At 39.0% G+C, this 10,148-nt stretch overlaps 1 long non-coding RNA gene across 2 annotated transcripts; it reads right to left on the minus strand.

Annotated features, from left to right (window-relative positions):
• Window positions 1-688: 688 nt before the first annotated feature.
• LOC114170645 lies at window positions 689-9,067 on the minus strand. Of its 2 annotated transcripts, XR_003601112.1 has the most exons (7): window positions 8,784-9,067; window positions 4,140-4,218; window positions 3,700-3,921; window positions 3,432-3,582; window positions 3,186-3,274; window positions 790-1,047; window positions 689-698 (listed from the first exon to the last, which is right to left on the minus strand). It is a non-coding gene; the product is annotated as an uncharacterized LOC114170645 (long non-coding RNA). The 2 variants fall into 2 exon arrangements; XR_003601111.1 differs by lacking the exon at window positions 3,186-3,274.
• Between the last annotated feature and the right edge of the window lie 1,081 nt (window positions 9,068-10,148).

Genomic DNA, 10,148 nt, shown 5'->3' on the forward strand with positions numbered 1-10,148 from the left:
TGTTGGCTCATTTGGTGCAGGTCCATACTGTGGTGTAAAAGGTGGTGGAGGTCTAGGCTGGTGTAGATGCAAGTGCAGGTCCAGGTTGTGGTGATGCATATGCAGGTCTAGGTGCAAGCTATGGTGCAGGTGCAGGTGTGGGAGCAGGCTATGGTGATGCAGATGCAGGTACAGGTCCAGGCTGTGGTGTAGATGCAGGTGCACATTGTGGTGCAGCAGCTAGTGCAGGTGCAGGTCCATATTATTTAGGCAGTAGAGGGCAAGTTTTTTTGAAGTGGCCAAGTTCCATACATATGCCACATTTTTTTCGTACACCTGATCTCTTCACAAATATAACATGTTTATCTTTCTTCTTCAATTCCCAAGCTTCTAGACGTCTTTTATTTTTTGGCTTGCCTGGTAGTATTCTTTTTGGTGGAGGCAAAACATCCGGATATTGTGTGACATCCCACTGGTGCTGTCCATTGGTTGGGTATATTGTTTGTTGGTAAGTCTCCTCATATGTTTACATCTTGAAGCATAGAGGTATGAACTCTTCTTCATCCAAATTCAGGAATTTCATTACAACCAATGAGTGACAGCAAGGGAGCCCTGTGATACTCCATTTTCTACAGCTGCACTCCCTAGTATCTAGGTTCACAACAAATTTGTCCCCATTGAATGTGTGCCTAACCTCAAAAAAATTTTCTGCAGACCACCTGCCATGATAAAAGCAAAGTTGATTCAAAATTAAGCACTAAAAATGTAAAGATTACATGATAATAAGAAACTAATTACAGGAGTAAATACCTTGGTGACCAATTTTTGGTTTCTTTAGATTCCTATTTCATTCTTGATTTAATTTTTGGGCAGATTGGCCCTTCTGATGCAGTGACCTTTGATCTATTGGTGGCCCATCTATCCATCAAGTAAACTCTAATTTGTTCCATCATACTTATGATAGGCTTGCTCCTCGCCTCAACAATCACACCATTGAAAGCCCCACTCATATTATTCACTAATGTGTCAGACATAGGTCTTGGGCTGAACTTGGACCTAGACCAATACCTACAGAACAATGCATTAGAAAATTGTGTACTCAATAGTAAATCACAACAATATTCTACAAGTTCAGTTGCCTAGGGGGTATGGCTATAAGTTTATTTCACTCTCTACCCTAATCTTTCCCCAATTCAGTAATAACGCACTTTCGAAAAATTTTTACTTACAAACTTATTTACTTCGTAAATTTTTTTTACCACTAAATCCACGTGCACAACCCTTATTTCTGCCACATCTCTGCTGCACAATGCCATCTCAACAGAAGCCAAACAGCGTTAAGGAATGTTTAACGGAAGGTACTAGAATAAACTCGTTTAAAAAATTTGGGTATCTAATTGAACATTTCTAAAGTTCGGGTACCAAATTGAACATTCCGAAAAAGTTAGGGTACTAAATCAGTAATTATACCTTTAAAAATTTTCAACTTTGGTGCTTCTTAATATGTTCATACCGAGTTTTTATTTTTATTTTTTAGAATACTAAACATGGCAATAAAAACAAATACCGATTAGATGATGTACCGTCTCGACCCAATTTATAGCAAAAATCAAGCACCCAACCCAAGTCAAACACCTTAGAGCGGTGATGAACATAGTTGACCAGGGAAGTAGCTCATCCAGAGGATGAGGTCTTCATCCTAAGGATGTGGAGAGGCACTTGGGAAGCAGCTCATCCAGAGGATGTGGTCTTCATCCTAGTGACAAGGTGAGGCACCTAGGAAGCAACTCATTTAAAAGATGAGGTCTTCATCCTAGTGACGAGGTGAGGCACTTGGGAAGTAGCTCATCCAAAGGATGAGGTCGGTCTTCATCCTAGCGACGAGGCAGTTGGGAAGCATCCCAGCCAGAGGATGAGGGCTTCATCCTAGTGACGAGGTGAGACACTTGGGAAGTAGTTCATCTAGAGGATGAGGTTGGTCTTCATCCTAGTGACGGGGTACGACACCTGGGAAGTAGCTCATCCAGAAGACGAGGTCGACCTCAAGAAGATGAAGCATTTGGGGAGCACCTCGACCAGAAGATGAGGTTACCCAAAAGGCATCCACAACGAAGGCCGAAGTATATAAACATCACACAACACAAAGCTGAACCTTAGCTCATAGGCCCATACTCTAGCATAAATATCTATATATCCTAGTATCTAAGGAGATGCCCAAAACTTTCGCCCATAGATAGACCACGATCTCATGAGTAGTTATAAACACCATATCCCGAGTTAAAGGAAAAATATCCAAATGTAAAACTAATTGTTCTCTCTATAAATACGGACGACCTCCCTCTTGCAAGAGGAGCGTTTTTTTGTGCTAATTAGTTTCAAAAGCATTCTCAAATATTTGTTGAAGGTAAAAAAATGTTTAACCTTTCTTTTATCGGAACATATGCCAATAATTGGTTTAGAGTTTGAGAATTTTTAAAAAACTATTTTGAAATTAGGATCAAGTTCAAGTCAACAAATTGAATTTTATTAATAATTTAAATTCGATTACATTGAAAAAAATTTCGTAAGAATATGGTCTTGATTTAATCACAAAATTGTGTTTGTTCATAGCATTTTGGAGTTAAATTCCTTCAAAGCTAAGTTTGTTCACAATAAAAATAATTTCTGATAATCCCATTTTATAGTCACATATAAAATCAATAATGAGTACCAAACTATCCTATACATTAAAAATCAATAATCTATCATATAAATTGTACACAAAACTTAATGAGTACCAAAAATCTTTTGTTTTGGCTCAACTTCAAGGAGAAATCCAACGTATGTTGAAGAAGCTAAACTATGATACAAGCTCAATGTTGGTTTGTAGCCAAAAATGGCAACAAAGATTGGCTGCTTTAGAATAAGGAGGGTGAATCAAGGCTACCTAGTAATAATCAAATTAATTACTTAGATCAAATATTGTAGTGAAGGTCACGGTAGCAAAAGAAACCCTAAACCCTTCAGCTAACAAAATTTTACCATTTTCTTCATACTTGACCTTTCGTTTGTATGCACTTACGGCCTTTGCACATAGTCAAATGTTATGTTTGGTTTTCTTATATTCTTCTTATTCACATCCTTTTCGCCTATAAGCATTTGAAGCACAATGGACATTGAGGGTCGTAGCTAAGGATAATCTTGAATGCAAAGGAAAACAATCTTACAAAATCTGATGGCCTCCTCAACATTGAAGTCTCCATTTAGAGAAGCATCCATTAACTTTTCTGTCTCTCCAACCTCAAGCAAGAGAAGCCTGTAAGACACTTTCACTTTTGAGTTTCCATCCACTTAATGGTGATGAACATTAATATTCTATTAGTACCACTAACCCCACTTCCATTTTCAATTCAAATTCAAAGATATGTGAGAGAAGGATCCATATTTTCATAAAGGAAGGTGCTACTACTTACCCTAATGAAAAGATTGTGTTCTTCAACAGGCAAATGTCCTATTCGGTTAAGCCTCCCACTAACAATTTCTAATAATAGAGCTCCAAAGCTATAAACGTCTGATTTTGTTGTCACTTTATTTCGGACTCCATGTTCTAGTGCCACATAACCACTACAAAATCAAATTAGAAGAACAAATAAGAACAAGATGGAGGAAAAAATACTAATAAACCTGAAAATTCTGAAATTTCACAACATGAGCTAATTGAAAACAAAATGGTAAGCTTACCCTTCAAAAGGAAAACATACAATGGGTGGGATAAGCTTTGCAAGCCAAAAATGTGAAATTTTTGGCCGGAGATCTTTGCCAAGTAGTACTTTGGTTGCTTGTATCTTTCTATGGATAAAGTGGGGCTGAACCTCTTCATTAAGAAACGCAAGGCCCCTATCAACACCTATACAAATTTTTCTTCTTGTGGGTCAACTAAATTGGATGTTTTGTGGCCTGCACCTGTAAACTCAAACAGATTAATTCATAATTAAGATAGTTGTTTTAACAATTCATTCACATAACACATGGCATGAATGTTGACAGTTGTAACAAAAAAAAAATAGTTCCAGTTTCAGTTTTATTTATGTTAGAAATAGAACAAACTAACAACATATAAATACTTGCTTCAGTTTCATGTAATGAAGAGATACACACGCATATTCAAAAAGCGATTTTACCTTCTCTCTGAAAGTATCTTTTCCTTGCTGTTTTCCTTTCTTCTTCATTATTCCAGTTTGACGAAAGCTGGTACGTGTCCTGCAAATAGAAAAGAAATAGTGAATGAGTGAGAATAGAGAGAAACATGGCTATCAAAGAGAGAGTTAGAAGAAGGAGGACTCAGCTTGACGGTGGAGTGGAGAATGGAGAAGAAGCTTTGTGGAGAATGATGAAGAAGCTTCGAGTATGAAGCAGAGAGTGAAGAGAGAGAACGGAGAAAATGTGAAAGAGGGTAGGTGAGGTAAAGTGTGTACGTGGTTGGTGTGGAAGCATCAGGAGAAATCAGAGAAGCAGCGGAGTGGGCCTGTGTATTGTTGTCCAGGCCCAACAGAGTAGTATCTAGAGCAAGGTTCAAGAAAGGGAATATTGGGAATATTGTTGTGTGCTCTACTCATGGCTAGTGGAGGTTTGATCCCGGGAAGCTTACCCATATTTGATGGAAAGGGCTATGATGATTGGTGTGTAAAGATGGACGCTATTCTTGGATTTCAAGAAATTGATGAGGTCGTGAAAGTGGGTTTCAAAGAACCACCCAAGAATGCTGATGAAGAAGTCAAGAAAACATACAAGGAGATGAAGAAGTTGGACTGTAAGGCTTGTGTATTGCTGCATCAATGTGTTGTTGCCCCTATCTTTCAGAAAATCTCAAAAGTTGTTACAACAAAAGAGGTTTGTGAGATCTTACAAAATGGGTATGGAAATTCTGGGAAAATGAAGAAGGTGAAACTGCAATCCTTGAGAATGCAATATGAACTTCTCTCTATGACAGAAAAGGAGTCTGTGGCAGAGTATTTTGACAGATTGCAGGTGATCACCAATGCCATGAGAGCGTGTGATGAGAACATAGAAGACAGCAGAATTGTAAAGAAAGTTTTGAGGACTTTAACTCCACGATTTGACCACGTGGTGGTGGCCATAGAAGAGTCAAGGGATCTTGATGTTATGACAATAAAAGAACTGCAAAACTCTCTTGAAGCACATGAACAGAGAGTGAATGAAAGGAAGAATGGTGAGAAGGTGACTGAACAGGCTCTACAGGCCAAGGTGAGTTATGAAGTTAGAGGTAGAGGTAGAAGTGGCTGGAGAGGCAGAGGTAGAGGAAGGTCTAGAGGTAGATCTAGAGGCAGAAGTGGTGGCAGAAATAGTGAAACAGAGACCCAAGAAAAATCTGAGAACAATGGGTCTGAAGGTAGAGGCGGATATCAAAACAGAGGAAGAGGAAAAGGTGGCAGGAGACCATATGATAAAAGAAGAGTTCACTGCTACAATTGTGAAAAATACGGACACTATTCTTATGAGTGTTGGGAGGAGGACAAATCAAAGAAGGGGCAAAAAGGAGAAGAAGCAAATATGGCACAAGAGGAAGGAAATGGGTCTGATTCAAACCAAGTATTACTGATGGCGACAACAGGCAGTGAAGAGGATATCATGTCTTGGTACTTGGATACAGGGTGCTCCAATCATATGACTGGAAACAGGAATTGGTTGATTGATCTTAATCCATGTATGAGAAACAATGTTAAATTTGCAGATAATAGCTCCATTGTGGCAAAAGGAATTGGAAAGGTGATGATCACAAGGAAGGATGGCAAGGTGGCCTACATGAATGATGTTCTATACGTGCCAAGCATGAAGAATAATTTACTCAGCCTTGGACAACTTTTAGAGAAAGGCTACACCATGAACATGTAGCAAAAATTGATTGAGATTTATGACTCACAGCAGAGGCTCGTGATTAGGGCACCGCTATCCAAGAACAGAACATTTAAGGTGAATCTAGACACTACTGAAATACAGTGCCTAGCAGCTGCTAATGTGAAGGATGAGAGTTGGTTGTGGCATTACAAATATGGTCACCTGAATTTTAAAAGCCTGAACCAACTCAATAGCAAGAAAATGGTGGAAGGGCTACCATAGATTGAGTTACCAGCCAAAATCTATGAAGGGTGTGTGATTGGCAAACAGCCCAGGAAGGCATTACAGACTCTGCACCAAAAAGAGCCAAACAAGTACTGGAAGTGGTGCATTCTGATGTGTGTGGTCCCCTAGACACACCATCACTAGGAGGAAACAAATACTTCCTCACATTTGTAGATGAGTTTTCGAGGAAAATATGGGTGTACTTGATAAAGGAGAAAGGAGAGGTGTTTTCTGTTTTTGAAAGGTTTTGTGCCCGTGTTGAAAGACAGGCTGACAGCAGGTTAAAAATTTTGAGGACTGATGGAGGTGGTGAATATAAGTCCAGAGAGTTCAGCAAGTTTTGTGAAGAAAAGGGGATAGTGCATGAAGTGACTGCCCTCTATACACCACAACACAATGGGCTGGCTGAGAGGAGAAACAGGATGTTGGTTGATATGATAAGGTGTATGTTGAAAGGTAAAGGCCTACCAAATGGCTATTGGGGAGAGGCAGTAACTACTGCTGCCTACATTCTTAATAGGTGCCCAACCAAAAGACTAAGGTTTGTGACACCAGAAGAGGCTTGGTCTGGTGTCAAGCCACACGTGCAACACTTGAAGATTTTTGGGTCAATATGCTATAGACATATTCCAGATGAGAAGAGAAAGAAACTAGATGACAAGAGTGAGTCCCTGATCCTGATTGGGTACCATCCAACAGGTGCATACAAGCTATATGACCCAGAAAGGCAAACAGTGGTGATTAGCAAGGATGTGGTAGTAGATGAGACAACCAGCTGGAGTTGGGAAGAGAAGGAGAATACGGTAACACATATTCCATGTGTTCTTGAGGATAAAACTAAGCATTCAATTGTTGTTTCAGACAACAGAAGGACTCAGAGGATGAGGTTTCCCTCCACTAGACTTGCTGAACATGAAGTTTCTGGAGATGGTGTAATTACAGGAACCGATGATCTAGTTCACCAAGCTTTGATGCCTGACACAGAACCCATAACCTGGAAGGAAGCTCTAAAGGTGAGAGAATGGAGGAATGCTATGAAAGAGGAGGTGGAGGCAATTGAGAAAAATAGAACATGGGAATTAGTTACACTGCCACAAGATAAACTACCTATTGATGTGAAGTGGGTTTTCAAGCTAAAGTTGAAACCTGATGGAAGTGTTGCTAAGTATAAGGCCAGATTGGTAGCAAAGGGCTTCCTACAACAAGAAGGAATTGACTACACAGAGGTATTTGCCCTTGTAGCTAGGATGGAGACCATGAGGCTAGTTACAGCAGTAGCAAGTTCTAAAGGCTGGAAGATGGTTCAAATGGATGTGAAGTCAGCCTTCCTTAATGGCCCACTAGAAGAGGAGGTATACATTGTACAACCACCTGGTTTTGAGAAGGAAGGGAGAAAGCACCTTGTGTACAGATTAAGAAAGGCTTTGTATGGGCTCAAGCAAGCCCCTAGAGCCTGGAACAAGTTGATTGATGCAGTTCTAGCCAAACTGGGATTTATGAAATGCACAGTTGAATTCGGTGTGTATGTGAAACACACAAGTCATACAAATACACTCATTGTGTGCTTGTATGTTGATGACTTAATCATTACAGGAAATGAAGATGCAGAGGTTGGAGAATTTAAAGAAAAGATGAAGGCTGAGTTTGAGATGACAGATTTAGGAACACTGAACTATTTTCTTGGGCTAGAGTTTGTACACACTCCTAGTGGTGTGTTTCTACACCAGAAGAAATACGCATAGGAGATTCTGAAGAGATTCAAGATGGAAGAGTGCAATGAGGCTATAATTCCAGTGTTGCCTGGAATAAAACTGACAGAAGAAAAGGAGGTTGAAGTGGTAGATGGAACTTTGTACAAGCAGATAGTAGGTTCACTTAGGTTTCTATGTAATAGCAGGCCAGATTTGAGCTATGGAGTAGGTCTGATCAGCAGATTCATGCATGACCCTAGAACACCCCACTTGGCAATTGCTAAACACATCCTAAGGTACCTAAAAGGCACTACAGATTTGGGAATTTTCTTCCCAAAGGCAGATAACCAGAATGGAGCAATGCTTGAGGCATTTTCAGACTCAGACTGGTGTGGGGATAGAGTTGAGAGAAGAAGTACATATGGGTACTTATTCAGATATTTGAGTGCACCAATCTCTTAGTGCTCAAAGAAGCAAAATGTTGTGGCCTTGTCATCATGCGAAGCAGAGTACATAGCTGCCTCAAAAGCAGCTTGTTAGAGTATATGGCTGGAAGAAGTTTTGAAGGAGTTGAAGCTGGAATACATGAAACCAGTTCAGCTCAATATTGATAACAAATTTGCAATCAACCTATCAAAGAACCCTACACTACATGGAAGGAGCAAACATATTGACACGAAGTTCCATTTTCTTCGTGATCAAGTGAGCAAAGTGAAGTTGACGCTGACGTACTATCACACAAAAGAGCAAACAACGGACATTTTCACCAAGCCTCTAAAGCAAGCAAGGTTCGCCAAACTGAGGAAGGATCTTGGGATGACTATCCTAGAATTTTTGGATTAAGGGGGGGTGTTGACAGTTGTAACCAAAAAGAATTAGTTCTAGTTTCAGTTTTGTTTCTGTTAGAAATAGAACAAACTAACAACATATAAATACTTGCTTCAGTTTCATGTAATGAAGAGATACACACGCATATTCAAAAAGCGATTTTACCTTCTCTCTGAAAGTATCTTTTCCTTGCTGTTTTCCTTTCTTCTTCATTATTCCAGTTTGACGAAAGCTGGTACGTGTCCTGCAAATAGAAAAGAAATAGTGAATGAGTGAGAATAGAGAGAAACGTGGCTATCAAAGAGAGAGTTAGAAGAAGGAGGACTCAGCTTGACGGTGGAGTGGAGAATGGAGAAGAAGCTTTGTGGAGAATGATGAAGAAACTTCGAGTGTGAAGCAGAGAGTGAAGAGAGAGAACGGAGAAAAGGTGAAAGAGGGTAGGTGAGGTAAAGTGTGTACGTGGTTGGTGTGGAAGCATCAGGAGAAATCAGAGAAGCAGCGGAGTGGGCCTGTGTATTGTTGTCCAGGCCCAACATTCAATTACCATTAAGTGTTTGTTCTAGACTCTTACTCTTAAGATAACCATATACCAAAATTTTGTGGTCGTCTTCCATACAACATTCATGCAATTTAATTAGATTCTCATGCTCTATACTAAAGATCACCTTGATTTCTTTCAAATATTCCTGGACTCCTAGTGTTGATGATGCAAGTAATAAAACCTTTATAGCTACTAGGGAACCATTTCTCAAGTTTTCCTAAACCATGGAGAAATTTATCAGTCACATTTTTATTATTTAAATTCATGATAAACTTCTACATAAGTACTTGTAGAAGAAGAAAACAAGAAAAAAATGCATTGAGTTTCTCCATAAGCTATAGAAGTTAAGTGCATAAGTTTGTTAGTTGCCTTAGTGGGTCTAAGAAATCTTCATAAATTCTAGATTGATACCATACTATTGCAATTACCTTAAAGACGGCTCCAAAACCTCTCTAGCCTAAGAAGTTTACACGACTAAAATCTTTAGTGGCACTTCGCAATTCCTTATATGTGTAGATATTGATATTTTGAAATTTTGAAACATCTGTTATAGCATATATATTGTAACTTGATTAAAACACATAACATTTTAATCATATCAATGTTTTGTGTAATCATATTGTAAAACCAAAGAATACAAAAAAATAGGTGTCATGCTTATGAGCATAAGCATGCCATCCTAGACTACCATAAGAGTCTCACCTACCCAAACCCTTTCCAAAAATGAAGATTAAACTAATAAAAGAAATGGGTGACCATAAAAATGGATTATTATGTTTTTGTGGTTTATGGAAACACCAACAAGGACCAAATCTTGGAATAGTTCAATAGAATAAATATATTAAAGTATACCTAAATCAATTCTGGTCAATTGATTGTACGAGGAAGATCCTTTCTTTCTGAAAAGATTAAAGAAAGTAGTCATCATAGTAATCCTCCTACTCCAATTGATCAAACCTAGCTTTGTAAAATTGAAAGAGATATTTGAG

Source organism: Vigna unguiculata, chromosome 11, assembly GCF_004118075.2.
Source record: "Vigna unguiculata cultivar IT97K-499-35 chromosome 11, ASM411807v1, whole genome shotgun sequence".
In the NCBI taxonomy this organism is placed as follows: Eukaryota; Viridiplantae; Streptophyta; class Magnoliopsida; order Fabales; family Fabaceae; genus Vigna; species Vigna unguiculata.